The sequence below is a fragment of the Argopecten irradians genome, chromosome 1 (genome assembly GCF_041381155.1).
Source record: "Argopecten irradians isolate NY chromosome 1, Ai_NY, whole genome shotgun sequence".
In the NCBI taxonomy this organism is placed as follows: Eukaryota; Metazoa; Mollusca; class Bivalvia; order Pectinida; family Pectinidae; genus Argopecten; species Argopecten irradians.
The window spans coordinates 2,965,592-2,986,573 of NC_091134.1; the positions used below are offsets into that span (position 1 = coordinate 2,965,592).

The 20,982-nt window shown below is 36.7% G+C and overlaps 1 pseudogene; it reads right to left on the bottom strand.

Moving 5' to 3' along the window:
* The window catches only part of LOC138315215 (O-acyltransferase like protein-like), a 33,022-nt pseudogene extending 12,260 nt beyond the window's left edge, over positions 1–20,762 (bottom strand).
* Between the last annotated feature and the right edge of the window lie 220 nt (positions 20,763–20,982).

The window sequence follows — 20,982 nt, forward strand, 5'->3', positions numbered from 1 at the left end:
ATGTTAGACCAATGTAAAATTTTATCATGTTTCACTAGAAACAATGGTATAAGCCTGGGAGGTATATGAGAAATGTATAGTATCCGACAGTCTCCATCCAATAAATGCTCATCAAAACCTTTCAACAAATTATACTTAATAGTATCGATGTGTTCTAGAGATATTAAATACGAGACGTTTTACTTACAAGTAAAGCGGGACGATGAGGATCGGGCTGAGGATGTAGAACTGCATATCGTTTGTCATGTACCACGACCAGCCAAGACACTACAGACAGGTATCAAAGATTACTCATACAATCTATATCCGAATTCAAACGAGAAAGTGGTATCTTACGCAACATTTCTCTAATAATCAAAACAAGAAACACCAAACTAAAGAATGATACTAAACCATGAAGAGAAACAAATAGTTTACTTAACTGTAAATTATCGATGAACGTACCCTGTTTTCACTTTTTACGAAATTGTTGATATATAAGAGGTTCGCCCACCAGGAATCTTTACAGAACTCAGTGTCGTGTCCGTCTGGTGTCCACATAGGGCCGTCCGCAATATAGCGGAATAAGGAAACATTCAACATCAGGACCAACATGTACGGAGGAGTCAGTCTAGACAGGTAAACAGAACAGAATAAAGAGACATTCATCATCAGGACTAACTTGTACGGAGGGGTCAGTCTAGACAGGTAAACAGAACAGAATAAAGAGACATTCATCATCAGGACTAACTTGTACGGAGGAGTCAGTCTAGACAGGTAAACAGAACAGAATAAAAAGACATTCATCATCAGGGCCAACTTGTACGGAGGAGTCAGTCTAGACAGGTAAACAGAACAGAATAAAAAGACATTCATCATCAGGACCAACTTGTACGGAGGGGTCAGTATGGACAGGTAAACAGAACAGAATAAAGAGACATTCATCATCAGGACCAACCTGTACGGAGGGGTCAGTATGGACAGGTAAACAGAACAGAATAAAGAGACATTCATCATCAGGACTAACTTGTACGGAGGGGTCAGTATGGACAGGTAAACAGAACAGAATAAAAAGACATTCATCATCAGGACCAACTTGTACGGAGGGGTCAGTATGGACAGGTAAACAGAACAGAATAAAGAGACATTCATCATCAGGACCAACTTGTACGGAGGGGTCAGTATGGACAGGTAAACAGAACAGAATAAAAAGACATTCATCATCAGGACCAACTTGTACGGAGGGGTCAGTATGGACAGGTAAACAGAACAGAATAAAAAGACATTCATCATCAGGACCAACTTGTACGGAGGGGTCAGTATTGACAGGTAAACAGAACAGAATAAAGAGACATTCATCATCAGATCCAACTTGTACGGAGGGGTCAGTGTGGACAGGTAAACAGAACAGAATAAAGAGACATTCATCATCAGGACAAACTTGTACGGAGGGGTCAGTATGGACAGGTAAACAGAACAGAATAAAAAGACATTCATCATCAGGACAAACTTGTACGGAGGGGTCAGTCTAGACAGGTAAACAGAACAGAATAAAGAGACATTCATCATCAGGACAAACATGTACGGAGGGGTCAGTATGGACAGGTAAACAGAACAGAATAAAGAGACATTCATCATCAGGGCCAACTTGTACGGAGGGGTCAGTATGGACAGGTAAACAGAACAGAATAAAAAGACATTCATCATCAGGACCAACTTGTACGGAGGGGTCAGTATGGACAGGTAAACAGAACAGAATAAAAAGACATTCATCATCAGGACCAACTTGTACGGAGGGGTCAGTCTAGACAGGTAAACAGAACAGAATAAAGAGACATTCATCATCAGGACCAACTTGTACGGAGGGTCAGTATGGACAGGTAAACAGAACAGAATAAAGAGACATTCATCATCAGGACAAACTTGTACGGAGGGGTCAGTATGGACAGGTAAACAGAACAGAATAAAGCTAAGGAGGGGACAGTCTGGACAGGCGAATCAGACAAAGGACAGATACAAAAATATATGGAACAATAAAAAGATAGTTCGATCTTAAACGTTATGAATACAAATGAATAGCAGTGATCTTTTTAGCATTAAGATATAACGCTTATAATTTCTTGCAATGTGTAGGTATTTGTTTTCATGTGCAATTTTAAATGCGTAATTTTCGCACTTGTATACCCAGTCTTAGATAGACATATATAATTGCTACGTAGAAGCAATATTTCCTTTCAATACAGCAAACTATCGACAAATTGTTCAATTATATATCATTATCCTAGCCTAAGAAAAACCCGGCAAATATTGTGAGGATTTCAAAACACGATAATATACTAAAGTTGTAGATGCCCATTGTAGACCTTTCAAAAAGTGTTTCTTTGTCGCCTTACCTCCAGAATCTACTGAGGAAAAACTTAAGATAGGAGATGTAGCCTTTCTTACTCTTCATTTCCTTCAGGAAACAGTAGGACACCAAAAGTCCGCTAATGATATAAAACATTCACAAAAAAGTATTAGTCGCATAAAGAACGAAACTGTACCTAATGGCAAGAAAAGATCGCTTGGGTGACATTTAACGATGTCACGTCACTCGATATGGTAGCGAAAATATGTTACAATATTAAAAGAAGTATATACCCTTTTTGCTGAATCGCGAATTTTTTTTTATAATTTGCTGAAATTTGCGGCCATTGCGACTTTTTATGTGCTTGGCTAATGTTCAACCATTGTCTTTATTCTGATTTTACGTTTTATATATACGTAATGAATACACAAAGTGAGTTGGATACTGCTGTGGGGTATACCGTACAGTGTTGAAACGCTTTCTATCCTGTGACACTGGTTATTTGTGGCAGTTGTTCATGCACTGTAATCATGTCATAGATAATATCAATTGTCGTGCTATATTAGCAAATAATACAGACAATATATAAAGAAAGTTGTCGACCTGTCTTCCGTATCAATACACAATTTATGACTGTTATAATTCGAGAATCCGATCAGGTAAGCATATAGGTATATATTTGAACGGTTCCCGCGTATTTACGATTTCATTTTTCGCGAACATATTTCACTTTTAAAACAATTTCCTCGATTGTTTATGTAATGAGCTAAATGTGTTAATACCAGCTAAATAATGTAAATTTGAAGCAATTTATAATGAATTAATGAGTGATTAAGTGCGGCTTTTAAATAAATGACTAATAATTTAATTTATATATCTAATTTATAAGTATCGTCAGTTAGTTATACTGCGAGGTATTAATTAGGTTGATAAGGTATAAACGCAAAAAAAAAAAAAAAAAAAAAGAAACTTAAGCAGCCAAGAGAAAACTGAAATTAACTTGTGAAGGATGAAAAGTACGTGTACATACAATTGTACACGGGAATCTGGCTTTAAAATGAAATATACTTTATCTGAGACTGTGTCCACAGTTGTGAAGTTCAGTCGTTAATAAACAAGAAAACATAAATATTCATGTAATGTTAATTTTATCACTTTGTTAAGTCTGTCGTGTTTAATACCTGTATCGATAAGTAATTATGCTTACCTCATAGCGAAGAGGCAATCCACTGACATAAAGCCATTGGACACAGGTAAGAAACTAAGGCGGTCAAAATTCTTCTCTTTACCAGACAGCTCATTAGCTAAAATTGAAAAACGAATGGGAATTAATAGATGACTTAACCATCCTTTATTGTGTTGATATGTTAGATGATATGGTATGAAAGATGACTATTGAGGGTCAATTTAACTCTTTCTATCGAAAGGGACAATTCTTTATTTGATTGTTTTCATTTCGTTCTCCATGGTAACAATTGTTTCCAGAAAAGGATGAATTTGCCACGAGTAATTTAGAGTTCCCCTTGTACCATTTTGTTACCCAATCAAAGAAACGTGTTACGTGTGATGACGTCATGCCACGGTGAACACAAACTATCTCTCCTTGCATTTAATAAACAAAACCACCAATAGTCTAGTGACATTCTTATAACGTCATTTTATTAAAACATTTATTTGAAAACAAACTTTCACCTACCGAAAATATTGGAATCCAAACCATAACTGAATGTGTGTGTTAAAACGACCCAGGACATGCTCAGGAACCGGAGACCGTTGATTGAACCTATGGTATCTGGTGTTTCTTTGGTGTTCAAAAGTCTTTTTCCGTTTGTCCACACCGAGAATGCCAACAGTAACTTGGTAGCCAGACCTGTGAGCAATATGTAAATAGGTTAAAAAAAAACATAAAACATCGTAAGCTAGAAGGGCCAAAAGTACTGACGAACACTCATACCCGAACATAAATTATATAGACTATATTAGTATCTATAAATGTGAAGGCTTTGCTGACAGAGAATATCAAAGCCGGCGTGTTAGTTTGAACCTAACCGCAGCCATTACCAAAATATGAAAACAATTGAACTCGAATAATATTACCCGAATATGGCATGTTATCCGTGTGTTCCGTATCGCCATCAGGCTGATACATATATCCGGGATAGGCGCCATCTGTTTTCATCTCCCCAGTTTTTGAGTCGAATTTAATCTCAACATGACGTATACTGACTCCGTTCCCCTCCTTAGAGGACACAGGTGCGCCATTTTCTGTTTTCCCGATATCCTCCTCCTCCAGGACATCTGCTAGTTTACTTCTCAATTTAGGACTCACACATATGACATCAAACAAGGTTGATACTAACATGAGAAGCAGGATAAATCCACATACGGATCTAGAACATAATTGATATTGGAAATTACATTAGTGACGATACATTCTGATATACATTGTTCATCCCTGTAAAGTTAGCGATATCTATATGTTCTTTGAGCCTCCAATATGGACTCTTTGAGTCATGCATTATATTCGTGGACGAGTTGTCCTTTTATAATGATAGATAGTCCCTAAGTCATTAAATTATATATATTTACATTTTCACTTCGCCCCGCCTCAATGAAACTAGTAAACTCCGATCACTTCATTTCCCAATGAAGATGCTTGGTCACGCGCTGACCTCTGACCGGCGTGAGAATACATTTTGACATTGTTTACATTTTGACCTAGTTTTACGCCGCTTCAGTTTTGAATGAACTTTCTGCCTGTCTTTGTACATTCAGAAATGCTTGAGAAAGTGATATTAGAAATTGTCAGTAATATAATATTATACAGATATTTTACACGTATTTTGGTGAAACGCTGACTTAGGCTCAAGCCCCGGAAAAATGCTGAACATAGGCTACCGAACGCATGAGGTTCACCACTCATCGCAAATAGGCATAATCGAACGCAAATGGTTATGATAATGTGCACAATATATGTGATGCGGTGATATACATGCAAGCTTAGAAACGATAGATTCCATTAAATAGCAAACAGGCTGATTTCAGTGAAATTAAGCCTAACAAAACGATTCTGTGAGTGTCGAAACCCACAGCATTGGAGGGTCGTTGGAAACCGCCAATATTTCAAATCAATGTTTCTCTACTTACTTTATACAGCATTTTAATCCCAAAACTCCAGTTGACAGAGAAGTTATCACATTTCAAGAATAACACAGAAGTCTTCCAGTGATCTGCGACTAAATCCCACATTTTAACACGTTTTATTGAGCCCCGGAAGCACCATGTTATTGGGCTGCATCACATACCATAGACACAGGGGTTGGATTTCACAACATGTTTAGTTAATAAACATTTAAATGTCAGCTACAAATAATTACCAGACGGAAATACAACATTCAGTTACATTCCACAACAATTACAATTGAATTTTAAAAGGTTTGATTATGTTTAGATACCAACTATTCAGCATTTTCACCACAATCATCATTTTCTTCAAAACCGGACCCCTGCTAAATCGAGCAACCGGATTACACATTGACTGCACTGCTAGTACTGCGCAGCAATTTTTGTATTTGAAGCTACATAATGTTTTTATGATAAAATTTAAGCCATTAATTCCTGTACACATAGAAACAGTATTTAGAAATCGCCGTTTTTAATCTTAACAACGCACAAAGAATGAAGTTATTTTCGGAACTACATTTTGTGTTGCCTTGGTGACGAGAAGAACTGACTGGCGGCTGTTCCGTAGCTGTACATACATGTACGATAACTGGTACAATGTTGCAAATTTGTATAATAATCTGATACCGAATACATATAATTTGATTTTTTTCAACAGCGGGATTTTTAAATTGATTAACGTAAATATAAGGATTGATTATCAATTTTGTTGCTTGCATTGACTGATGAAGAAAGTTAATCTCGTGCAAATGTTACATGAACTGCTTCGCAGTTCACTTCATTTGCACGAGATTAACTTTCTTCATCAGTCAATGCAAGCAACAAAATTGACAATCAATCCTTAATATTTACATTTTCACTTCGCTCCGCCTCAATGAAACTAGTAAACTCCGATCACTTCATTTCCCAATGAAGATGCTTGGTCACGCGCTGACCTCTGACCGGCGTGAGAATACATTTTGACATTGTTTACATTTTAACCTACAGAGCTCTGTAGTTTTACGCCGCTTCAGTTTTGAATGAACTTTCTGGGATGTGGCCTATCGCTGTACATTTAGAAACACAGACAGAAATGTTTGATAAAGTGATATTAGAAATTGTTGGTAATATGATATTACAGATATTTTACACGTATTTTGAAGAAACGATGACTTAGGCTCAAGCCCCGGAAAATGCTGAACATAGGCTAGGCCTACTGAGCGCAGCGATGTTCATCACTCATCGAAGTAGGCATAATCGAACGCAAATAGTTAGGATAATGTGTACAATATATAGATCTATATGCGAAACGGTGACATACATGTAAGCTTAGAAACGATAGATTCCATAAAAATACGCTCAAATACCAAACAGGCTGATTTCAGTGACATAAGCCTAACGAAACGATTCTGCGAGTGTCAAAACCCACGGCATTCGAGGGTCGTTGGAAACCACCAACATTTCAAATCAATGTTTCTCTACTTACTTTATACAGAATTTTAATCCTAAAACTCCAGTTGACAGAGAAGTTATCACATTTCAAGAATAACACACAAGTCTTCCAGTGATCTGCGACTAAATCCCACATTTTAACACGTTTTATTGAGCCCCTGAAGCATGGTTCTTGGACTGCATCGCATACCATAAGACACAGGGGTTGGATTTCACAACAGGTTTAGTTAATAAACATTTAACTGCCAGCTACAAACAATTACCAGACGGAAATACAACATTCAGGTACATTCCACAACAATCGCAATTGATTTTTAAAAGATTTGATTATGTTTAGATACCAACTAGGTCCTATTCAGCATTTTCACCACAATCGTCATTTTCTTCAAAACCGGACCCCTGCTAAATCGAGCAACCGGATTACACGTTGACTGCACTGCTAGTACTGCGCAGCAATTTTTTGTATTTGAAGCTACATGATCATGTTTTTATGATAAAATTTAAGCCATTAATTCTTGTACATAAAAACAATATTTCAAAATCGCCGTTTTTAATTGTACAAACGCGCAAAGAATGAAGTTATTTTCGGAACTACATTTTATGTTGCCTTGGTGACGAAAAGAACTGACTGGCGGCTGTTCCGTAGCTGTACATACATGTACGATAACTGGTACAATGTTGCAAATTGTATAATAATCTTATACCGAATACATATAATTTGACTTTTTTCAAAAGCGGGATATTTAAATTGGTTAACGTAAATATAAGGATTGATTATCAATTTTGTTGCTTGCATTGACTGATGAAGAAAGTTAATCTCGTGCAAATGTTACATGAACTGCTTCGCAGTTCACTTCATTTGCACGAGATTAACTTTCTTCATCAGTCAATGCAAGCAACAAAATTGACAATCAATCCTTAAAACAAAAAGCAAGCATCTAAGATACAAAAAGAGATATTAGCATATACATGTATATATTGTGTTACACCGTGTTTGTGTAATGCCGTGATGTAAAACTTACAGTGCCGCTATAGCTTTGGTGTCGTATGCTACCTCCTTTTGGCATCTGGCGTAGTTAATTGCGGGCAGATCAACCATTGGGAAAACGTCAAACACTGTGGAAGAGTGAGTTACGAGTAGATATAATAATATATGGCTAAAATGGCATAGCGTGGTACTATATTTTAAATGTATTCTATTTAACTACATATCAATGTTTTTCTTTCTTGTAGCTACATAAAATGCATCACTTCACTTATACTTATCAATTCAAATAAAGTCGTGAACCTCACTCCGCCACTTTCCGAACAAATGCAAAATACATTTTTCTTGAATTTCATTTACACTTGTTATTTCATTCTCAACTATATTAGCCAGTTAACTGCAATTCAGAGGCCAATGTTTCAGAATTATTTATATGTGACATTTAAGTAAGTGAGTATATTGTCTTAAGTCGTGGTTTTAACTTTCGTCTTGAAAGGTCGTGATAGAATTTCCCGGCAAAGGACCAAATGAAAAGACACCACCACATATGAACAATAATAATTTAGCCTTTAAAGCCTTGATAAGGATTTTTTCTTTTTTTTTTTTTTTTTTTTTTTTTGACAGAGAGAGCAAATACTATTGACAGACTTTGAAGGTTTTGTTATCACTGGTGTAAATAGATGTTAATCCAATGATGAATCAAGTAAGAATATATTTCAAGGGGAAGGACATGATCGTACCTGCACCAGTTAAGTTGTAGATATCCTCCATAGTACAACTTGACGGTACACACATTCCCAGCATCAAGACATCCTCACTTCCCTGAAACAATGAAATCGTCAAAGCCAAGCGTACCAACACATGTGTACCCGCACAATATAAAATACCAGTATTTGTAAACGCGTCTGTCAAAATCTAGAAAAATACCAACTTGCAGAGAGGGCATTAGAACTGTACATGCCGTCCCTATTGCATCATTGTAAAAGGCAAACAAATAGGATATTCTTTTTCTCTTGGTAACTTAGTTTCCTTAACGTCTCTCTGGACACCGTCTGTAGTGTGGTTATGAGTTGAACGCTCGCCCCTATGAGGAAAGGTCTTGGTTCTGTACCTTGACCAGTTGTTAATATAATGTGATCAGGTAGGGTTTTTGTTCTGTGTCGTGTAATAGCTATAATTGGACGTTATACATGAGAGTCCGAATTTAAATGACCCTGACTGTTAATTGGACGTTATACATGAGAGTCCGTCCTTACATGACCCTGGCTTATGGAACGCCATAGCTGCCTTAAGACTAGGTGTTTTATTGCATCACGTCACCATGTTATAGCATCCTGTCACCATATCATAGCATCGTGTCACCATGTTATAGCATCGTGTCACCATATCATGGCATCGTGTCACCATATCATGGCATCGTGTCACCATGTTATAGCATGATGTCACCGTGTTATTGCATCACGTCCCCATGTTATAGCATCGTGTCACCATATAATAGCATCGTGTCACCATGTTATAGCATGATGTCACCATATTATTGCATCATGTCACCATGGTATAGCATCGTGTCACCATGTTATAGCATCGTGTCACCATATCATAGCATCGTGTCACCATGTTATAGCATGATGTCATCGTATTATTGCATCATGTCACCATGTTATAGCATCGTGTCACCGCGTTATAGCATCGATTCACCATATTATAGCATGATGTCACCGTGTTATTGCATCATATCACGATGTTATAGCATCGTGTCACCATATTATTGCATCGTGTCACCATGTTATAACATGATGTCACCGTGTTATTGCATCATGTCACGATGTTATAGCATCGTGTCACCATATTATAGCATGATGTCACCATTTTATTGCATCGTGTCATCATGTTATAGCATCGTGTCACCATATTATTGCATCGTGTCACCAAATTATAGCATCGTGTCACTGCGTTATTGCATCGTGTCGCCAAGTTATTAAGACGTTTTCTATTAAGACTACTCGGAATGCATTTGGATTTTACCTTACAGTCAAGCACAAAGACGATCCAGATCACCTGCTCGGCCCAATCGGAACACCTCGCCTTTTTTTGACAAACTGTTTTGAGATCCGCAGGACAACGGCCAAATTACCACCTAGTCCGCTAAACCTGCCTATATTATTAGGCTTTTTTTAATTTTTTTTTTGCCTAATATATATTATATATTAGGCAAAAAAATAAAAATAAAAAAAGCCTAATAATATAGGCAGGTTTAGCGGACTAATTACCACCTACCTGTAGGACTACATGTATACATGTATCACAGGGGGTTACCTCCCTTGTAAAACAAAAAGCCTTATTCTTGTCCATTTCATAGCTCTACATTTTTTCTACATGTGCATTGTAGATCTACATGTAAGTAAATTAATGACAAGAACAACTTCCCTGTTATACTATCTAAATTTGTGTTTTAGAAGGTGTGTTTGTGATTTATTTATTTAAAGCAACACAAATGCTTGAACAAGAATCATCAGAAGATTTTTTTTTAGCTGTGATTTTTTTCAGAGAAATTCATCCAACGATAACCTTTTAAGAATGGAATATATAACTTAACACATTACACATTTTTTGAAGATTGTGTATACTGTAATGTCATTGTACCCCAGTTTGTGCGTTATTAAACCGTTAATTTTTTACCAAAATATCAGTGTAATTTTGTATGATGATCGTCCGATATTGGAACCCTTAAGGCCGGATACATATGATACATGTCGTTGTGTATACACCGGTAAGTTTTTGTTTATATAGTAAGAAAACTATATAGACGTTTATATCTAATTTGGCTTCAGTCCGTGATTTTGGTTGCGCGGCATCATCAGTTCAATCAATATATCATAGGAAATGTATTCTACAGAAAATAATTTATAAATACAATGTATATATATACATAAATATATACAATTAAGGAAACATTATCGTAAATATTACAAACGCCTCTTCTAATTATAGGTGAGGGTAGGTACCAGTTAGGTGACTTACCGGACTGATAGATTGAATTTTTATTGATTTAATTGGCTTATAGATATAATAATATGCATTTTTATTGGTCAAACTTTCACTCCGAAATTCTATCTTTGAAGAACTTTCCTTTGTCTGTGGGCAGTTCACAGAAAGAAGAGTGAAGATATAAGATTCATGTTATAAAACGTTCATTTTCAACAAAATTGTTGATGTCATTAAAACCAAGGACGTATATTTATAAATCCTTGTTAAAACATACGGTCCATTATCGCTGTCTAAAATACCTATAAGTACAGTATCGCTTTAAATACAAAAACTTGAGCGGGACGTGTGGCAGAACGGACTTGTAAAAAAGAAAGAAACAAACAAAAACTTAAAACATCCCTCAAGCAAAAAGGTTATTTTATGTGTTAAAGACGCACAAGGTCAATTGCATTTTTAAAAGGATTATACAAATATACCTTTCTTATTTTGCAAGAAGAGTGACAGTGGCGTAGGAAGATGAAACGTAATGGGGGAAGGTAGGGAAAGGCCCTCAATATTTTGTAACCCCCCCCAAGCGCCCCGCACCCACATGGATACTTTATAAAAAAAAGTTCATATATCATTACATATAACCCTTGTACACATCTATAGACAGTAGCGTCGCTAACAGGAAATTAATGAATACACAAAGTAGCGTGCGAGCGCCAAAGTCTCGAGATTTTGAATGTTTGGGGGTCTGGGGGTATCCCCCGGAGAAAATATTAAGATTCAGAATGACTGAGATGAGTTTTAAGATGTATTTTGATGATTTTGGAGCGCTGAAGGCGCGAGATTTTGTTGTTTGGAAGGTCGAGGGGTCTCCGAAAAAATATTACGATTTAGAATGGCTGAGATGAGTTTTACGATGATTTTGCGAGCGCCGAAGGCGCAAGATTTTGTTGTTTGTGGGGTCCAGGGGTGTCCCTCGGGAAAAAATATTACGATTTAGAATGACTGAGATGAGTTTTACAATGTATTTTGTTGATTTAAAAGCGTTCCTAACACGGTAATTTTTCGATTTAAAGTACCTGCATTTAGAAATGATAATTGTGAATGTCGTCATACCATTATGCAACCCTGCTCGATCTGAACATGTACATGTATACCAAATTCACACCATCGGCACATTGTTGTGTATCTCAAAAAATAATAATGAATTAATTGTCTTGCTAAAACATATAACAAACGAATCTTTTAAGAAACATTTTTTGAAACACTATTATCTCTTGATGGACATTTTAGTCTAGTTTGTGTATATCTAGTTATCATTATTACAAGGTTTGAACATTACATGCTTGAAAGTTTTGGGAAACACGCCGCGCAGCGGAAAATTTTCTAAAAATGAAGTACGAAAAATGTGCAGGATGACACTTTTTTCTTTCAATGTGCATTCAATGTGCATTTTTTAGAACATCACATTTGGCGTAAATGGGGGGACATGTTTGCAATGTCGCCCCCGCCTCCTACGCCCCTGAGTGTTAATGACTGTATATCTGTACAGATTGAAGAACTAAAATGCCGCGGTACCACAAGAAATTTGAAGACAACAACTATCGGACATCAGTTTCATAATACAGGTACGCAATTAAAAAAAAAAAACACTTTATATTTGACCCATATTTTCCACATTTTCTCTATCTACTGACTGCAAGGAAGGATTTTTTAGAGAGACGAGCGAAATTTTGGCCGAACTTGTTCACTTGATACCTTCGAATCAGCCAAAATGTGATAAATATATTTATGCTTATAATTATTACTACAGAAGCAATAAAAAATCAATTCTAGACATTAAGATAAATTAAGTATTTTAAGACAATTATATGAAAAAAAGAAAGATGAAAAACACGATAAACATTAATTGATCGTTTTACTCTCTATTGTTTTATTTACATGTACATGTACTTTCTTACCACAATACTTTGAACTATTCAACGTACATTGTAAACAGTTGAAATATTAATAAACAACAAAGCCGTAATATATTTCATGGATTTTAATAGAAACAGAACCGTTGTGTATAATCTTTTCACTGGGACCTTTTAAACTAAGCACTTCTGTTTGACTGTACACCGCCAAAAAAAGCGACTGTATCATAATAAAAAAGAGACACCTTTTCAAAGATACGAAACTATTAGGAAACATAATATATATTCGCTACCTATTTCATTAGTCATTAAAAAAGTCATTTGAAAATTGTCATTTTGTAGCTGTAGATCTAACCATAGATCTAATCATACCTACCAAACGTCCTCCCGCCAAACAACACTGAAGATAATTTCCGGCTAGCAGATGGTGATCGGGATCGTCTTTTCGCTTGACTGTAAGGTAAAATCCAAATGCATTCCGAGTAGTCTTAATAGAAAACGTCTTAAAGGGACAATTCAGTCTAAGAGAACATTAAAATTTGTACATATTTCGGAAAAAAACCAGTTCTAATGGAAATTAGATTATTCGGTTTTACTGTGATATGCCTGAAAAGCCCATGGTTGTGACATGTGTGTAGATGTTCAAACTCGCTCGCTGTCCGCCATTACACATTGTGGTCGAACTTCTTGTATGCCGAACCCTGTCCCTTGCTCGTAGAGTAATGCAACTTTTGTCTAGAACTGCTCAAATCGCTCTGACAGTAGTGTGTTTACCTTATTAGGTGAATTGCCTTGCCTAAAAACCATTTCATCACCTTCTCAGTGGTTATGTAGTTTATTTGCTTAACGTGCGTGACTTTGGCTCATGCATGGGTACAGCGGCCATATTGTACCTACTTAATCGTATTGATCAACGATTTGATATTTCAACGATATTAATTGAAATACTAAACAATGACGTGGAATTTGTCAATATTTTATGTTATATGTTTCATAAGAAATGTTGAACAATACATTTATGCCATATTTTGCTTCTTGGTTATGTAAAAGAATTAGTCTGAGCGAATTGTCCCTTTAATAACTTGGCGACACGATGCTATGACATGGTGACACGATGCAATAATACGGTGACATAATGCTATAACATGACGACACGATGCAATAACTCTGTGACACGATGCTATAACATGGTGACATGATGCTATGATATGGGGACACGATGCTATGACATGGTGACACGATGCTATAACATGGGGACGTGATGCAATAAAACGGCGACATCATGCTATTATATGGTGACACGATGCTTTAACATGGTGACACGATGCAATAACACGGTGACATCATGCTATAACATGGTGTCACGATGCCATGATATGGTGACACGATGCTTTAACATGGTGACACGATGCAATAACACGGTGACATCATGCTATAACATGGTGTCACGATGCCATGATATGGTGACACGATGCTTTAACATGGTGACACGATGCAATAACACGGTGACATCATGCTATAACATAGTGACACGATGCCATGATATGGTGACACGATGCTTTAACATGGTGACACGATGCAATAACACGGTGACATCATGCTATAACATGGTGTCACGATGCTATAACATGGTGACACGATGCCATGATATGGTGACACGATGTTATGACATGGTGACACGATATTATAACATGGTGACACGATGTTATAACATAGTGACACGATGCCATGATATGGTGACACGATGCTTTAACATGGTGACACGATGCAATAACACGGTGACATCATGCTATAACATGGTGTCACGATGCTATAACATGGTGACACGATGCTATGATATGGTGACACGATGTTATGACATGGTGACACGATATTATAACATGGTGACACGATGTTATAACATTGTGACACGATGCTATGATATGGTGACACGATGTTATGACATGGTGACACGATATTATAACATGGTGACACGATGTTATAACATTGTGACACGATGCTATATTATGGTAACACGATGTTATACCATGGTGACACGATGCTATAACATGGTGACACGATGTTATAACATGGTGACACGATGTTATAACATGGTGACACGATGCTATGACATGGTGACGTGATGCAATAAAACATCTAGTCTTAAGGCAGCTATGGCGTTCCATACTGGCTGTTGATATGACGTTATACATGAGAGTCCGACCTTACATGACCCTGACTGTTAATTGGACGTTATACATGAGAGTCCGAATTTAAATGAATTAACTTAATCAACAATCCATAATTCTATCCCGTCAGAGTATATCGACGAGATAGGCCTAGATCTTCGATAACCCCATTTTACAGAACAGAAGAATATGAATAGCCGTCTTAACACTTCTTAATAAACTAAAGCAATATAAATAAGGTTTGACATTCTTACAGCGACGCAGTAGTTAGTTTCGAACCGTGATCCTTCCTGAAAATCTGGGTTGATAGCCAGACACTGATCATAGGAGCCAAGCCATCGTCTGTTGCCGTCCAGTACACCAGCCGGTATCTTCGCCCAGGCATCTACCACTGCAAGCAAGAAGCAACGTTCATCTGTTTAATGTATTGGTGCATCAAACGATAATGTTGGATTGCTCATCACTAACCTTAACAGTCTGTCTGATATCTAGGATTGAAACAAAGAGTAGTAACTGTGATAGATAGGGATGTGTAAAGATCGTTTTTCGTATATCAGTGTCGCATGTACAGAGGTCATGTCTGAAAACATATATTTATAAGAAATCGTTAACAGTGTATTGATAAAGATAAGAAATTTAGTGGATTTCTTTTGGTGAGTATTGTTATGTTATGTCCATACAGATGATCAAATTCAGAACATCAACGAATGTATACATATAAGTGCAATGATGACTGTGATAGTGTGTGTATAGTATTGATGATAAGTGCGATGATGACTGTGATATTGTGTGTATAGTATTGATGGTAAGTGCAATGATGACTGTGATAGTGTGTGTATAGTATTGATGATAAGTGCGATGATGACTATAATAGTGTGTTTATAGTATAGATGATAAGTGCGATGATGAGTGTGATAGTGTGTGTATAGTATTGATGATAAGTGCGATGGTGACTGTAATAGTGTGTTTATAGTATTGATGATAAGTGCGATGATGACTGTGATAGTGTGTTTATAGTATTGATGATAAGTGCGATGATGACTGTGATAGTGTGTGTATAGTATTGATGATAAGTGCAATGATAACTGTGATAGTGTGTTTATAGTATTGATGATAAGTGCGATGATGACTGTGATAGTGTGTGTATAGTATTGATGATAAGTGCGATGATAACTGTGATAGTGTGTTTAAAGTATTGATGATAAGTGCGATGATGACTGTGATAGTGTGTGTATAGTATTGATGGTAAGTGCGATGATGACTGTGATAGTGTGTTTGTAGTATTGATGATAAGTGCGATGATAACTGTGATAGTGTGTTTATAGTATTGATGATAAGTGCGATGATGACTGTGATAGTGTGTGTATAGTACTGATGATAAGTGCGATGATGACTGTGATAGTGTGTTTGTAGTATTGATGATAAGTGCGATGATAACTGTGATAGTGTGTTTATAGTATTGATGATAAGTGCGATGATGACTGTGATAGTGTGTGTATAGTATTGATGATAAGTGCGATGATGACTGTGATAGTGTGTTTGTAGTTTTAATGATAAGTGCGATGATAACTGTGATAGTGTGTGTATAGTATTGATGATAAGTGCGATGATGACTGTCATAGTGTGTTTATAGTATTGATGATAAGTGCGATGATGACTGTCATAGTGTGTTTATAGTATTGATGATAAGTGCGATGATGACTGTGATAGTGTGTGTATAGTATTGATAATAAGTGCGATGATGGCTGTGATAGTGTGTGTATAGTATTGATGATAAGTGCGATGATGACTGTCATAGTGTGTTTATAGTATTGATGATAAGTGCGATGATGACTGTCATAGTGTGTGTATAATATTGATGATAAGTGCGATGATAACTGTGATAGTGTGTGTATAGTATTGATGATAAGTGCGATGATAACTGTGATAGTGTGTGTATAGTATTGATGATAAGTGCGATGATAACTGTGATAGTGTGTGTATAGTATTGATGATAAGTGCGATGATGACTGTCATAATGTGTTTATAGTATTGATGATAAGTGCGATGATTACAGTGATAGTGTGTTTAAAGTATTGATGATAAGTGCGATGATGACTGGGATAGTGTGTTTATAGTATTGATGATAAGTGCGATGATGACTGGGATAGTGTGTTTATAGTATTGATGATAAGTGCGATGATGACTGTCATAGTGTGTGTATAATATTGATGATAAGTGCGATGATAACTGTGATAGTGTGTGTATAGTATTGATGATAAGTGCGATGATGACTGTGATAGTGTGTGTATAGTACTGATGATAAGTGCGATGATGACTGTGATAGTGTGTTTGTAGTATTGATGATAAGTGCGATGATAACTGTGATAGTGTGTTTATAGTATTGATGATAAGTGCGATGATGACTGTGATAGTGTGTGTATAGTATTGATGATAAGTGCGATGATGACTGTGATAGTGTGTTTGTAGTATTAATGATAAGTGCGATGATAACTGTGATAGTGTGTGTATAGTATTGATGATAAGTGCGATGATGACTGTCATAGTGTGTTTATAGTATTGATGATAAGTGCGATGATGACTGTCATAGTGTGTTTATAGTATTGATGATAAGTGCGATGATGACTGTGATAGTGTGTGTATAGTATTGATAATAAGTGCGATGATGGCTGTGATAGTGTGTGTATAGTATTGATGATAAGTGCGATGATGACTGTCATAGTGTGTTTATAGTATTGATGATAAGTGTGATGATGACTGTCATAGTGTGTTTATAGTATTGATGATAAGTGCGATGATAACTGTAATAGTGTGTGTATAGTATTGATGATAAGTGCGATGATAACTGTGATAGTGTGTTTATAGTATTGATGATAAGTGCGATGATGACTGTGATAGTGTGTTTATAGTATTGATGATAAGTGCGATGATAACTGTGATAGTGTGTTTAAAGTATTGATGATAAGTGCGATGATGACTGTGATAGTGTGTTTATAGTATTGATGATAAGTGCGATGATGACTGTGATAGTGTGTTTATAATATTGATAATAAGTGCGATGATGACTGTGATAGTGTGTTAATAGTATTGATGATAAGTGCGATGATGACTGTGATAGTATGTGTATATAGTATTGATGATAAGTGCGATGATGACTGTGATAGTGTGTTTATAGTATTGATGATAAGTGCGATGATGACTGTCATAGTGTGTTTATAGTATTGATGATAAGTGCGATGATGCCTGTGATAGTGTGTGTATAGTATTGATGATAAGTGCGATGATAACTGTGATAGTGTGTTTATAGTATTGATGATAAGTGCGATGATAACTGTGATAGTGTGTTTATAGTATTGATGATAAGTGCGGCGATGACTGTGATAGTGTGTGTATAGTATTGATGATAAGTGCGATGATTACTTGATGATTATATTGATGATAAATGCTATGATAATATTAATTGTAAATGTTATGATAGTTTGTTAATGATATAATAAGTGCGTTGATAGTTTGTTGATGGCGATATTGGTGATAAGTGCGATTATAGTTTGTCGATGGTAGTATTAATGATAAGTGCGTTGATAATTTGTTGATGGCGATATTGGTGATAAGTGCGATGAGATTTTGTCGATGGTAATATTAATGATAAGTGCGTTGATAGTTTGTTGGTGGTGATGTTGATGATAAATGCGTTGATAGTTTGTTGATGATGATATTGATGATAAGTGAGATGACAGTTTGTGGATGGTGATATTGATAAGTGCGATAATAGTTTGTTGATGGTGATATTGATTATAATTGCAATGATAGTTTGTTTATGATGATATCGATGATAAGTGCGATGATAGTTTGGCGAAGATATTTTGATAAATGTAATGATAGTGTGTTGATAACAATATTGATTATAAGAGCAATTGTAACTATGATATTGTGCTGATGATAATATTGAAGACAAATGCGATGATTGTGTTTTGTTATCATAATATCGATAACACATCCGATGGTAGTGTATATAACTTTGATTTTGACTGTAGTAAAATGAAAATTAACAATATGATATTATGTGTGCATGTGTAGCGTGGAAATATTTCAAAATTTTCATTTCCTGTCTTGTCCAGTGTGTAATTTGGTTAATTATTTAACGGAATCAAAGTTCAATTTTGTACTTTATTTTAGCGTTATTAATAATTGAATATTTCTCCTGCATGAGATACTTACTTCTGATAGCCCATGTTTTACCGGCCCGTACTTCAGAGACAATGATATTGAGGTCACCGTTGCATGCATCGCTGAGTCCGGTAAGGTCTAGATAAGTCAACGGATTTAAATCAGTTCTGTTCAGCAAATTGAAATTACCGTCAGCTAATGCACCTTGTACAGTTTGAAAAATAGTCAATGCTTCCCCTAACTTCGAGAGATCCATACCATCGTTGTTTAAAGTTTGGAGCACAACAGAAAGTGTCTTAGGGTCAATAGATGAGGCTACGTTCAGCAGAGAGGTGATGTCACTGGGGGAGAGTTGGATTGCTCCAGATGATATTAAGTTCTGTAACACGGTCAAAGCTCCCCCAGGTTGTGACAAGTCGAGTCCATCCGAGTTTAAGCTTTGAATTATTAAAGAGAGTGTCTGAGGATCTACATCTGATAGCAAATCTAGAAGGACCTGGATATCTCCACTAGGAACATTATTTCCAGAAGATGCAAGACTCTGTAACACCGCCATAGCTCCAGTGAGCTGTGATTGATCAAATCCATCTATGTTTAAACCTTGAAAAAACAATGTCATAGTCTGGATATCCATGCTTGACATCAGACTCAGTAGATCATTCACATTAGTACTTGGAAGTGGAATAGCCCCCGAAGATATGAGACCAGGCAACGTCTGCAGCACTATCAGTATTCCGCTGACCTCCGACGGGTCTATATTTAGGTTATTATTCTGGATTAAAGACAGCAGATCCTGTTCATTCATAACACTAATGAGGTCTAAGATAGCATTCACATCCATGACCTCATCATTACCGTTTCCACCGTTCCCACCATTACCGTTTCCACCATTCCCACCATTCGCGCCATTTCCGTTTCCACCATTCCCACCATTTCCGCTTCCTCCATTTCCACCAGATAAATCGTTTAAGCCTTGTAAAATTGCCATCGCATCAGTAAACTCTGTTGGTGTTAAGGGGTCCACATTCAAACTTTGAAGCAACTGTTCCAGGCTTTGATCGTCCATGGTTGATATAAGGTTAACTAAGTCGTCGGGACTGCCACCCGGTAACTGTGTAGAACCCCATGTTATTATGTCTAAGAGGCCTGTTAACACTTTCATCACATTTTGGAGTTGTTGAGATCCCGGGACGGCTATGTTCAAACCGGTAAGAATTTCTGCGAAGCCTTGTTCATCAAGAGACGTAGCCAATGCCAGAGTACCTTGAAGGTCTTCTAACGTCATAGAACTGTCCAGTAAGTCCAATCCTTGTTCTAAAAGTTCTGCCCAACCTGGCTGACCATTCAGTAAAGGGGGTGTCGTAGCGGTTGTGGTTGTAGTTGTTGTAGTCGTCGATGGTCCATGTTTGGCTGTTAGGTCATTCAACATTTTCTGACCATCGCCATTTTTTTCGTTGTGTGTTGTAGACTGAACAGTGCTGAAAGTGGAAGCCGTAGAGTCAATTCCACCGATAAGTTCCGCAACAAGAAGCGAAAGAGCAGCAGCCACAACCACGACTGTCTTCATTGTTTCCACGACTGGAGCCGCCCCGCCTTCACTGTTTTCTAGATAGTCCGTGCCGACTACGTCACACACAACTCTCACGCAACTCAATAGTGTACACTTTGCTTTATGATGTACAGTAATTTTGGTTTGTATCAATATTTCTCACTCTGGAGAATAACTGTTTCAAAATATATGTATATGCTTTAGCGTTCAACAGGATAACTTTCGTTTTATACAATTTAAAATATTTGATAAAATAAATCATACTTGGTCCTCTTTTTCTA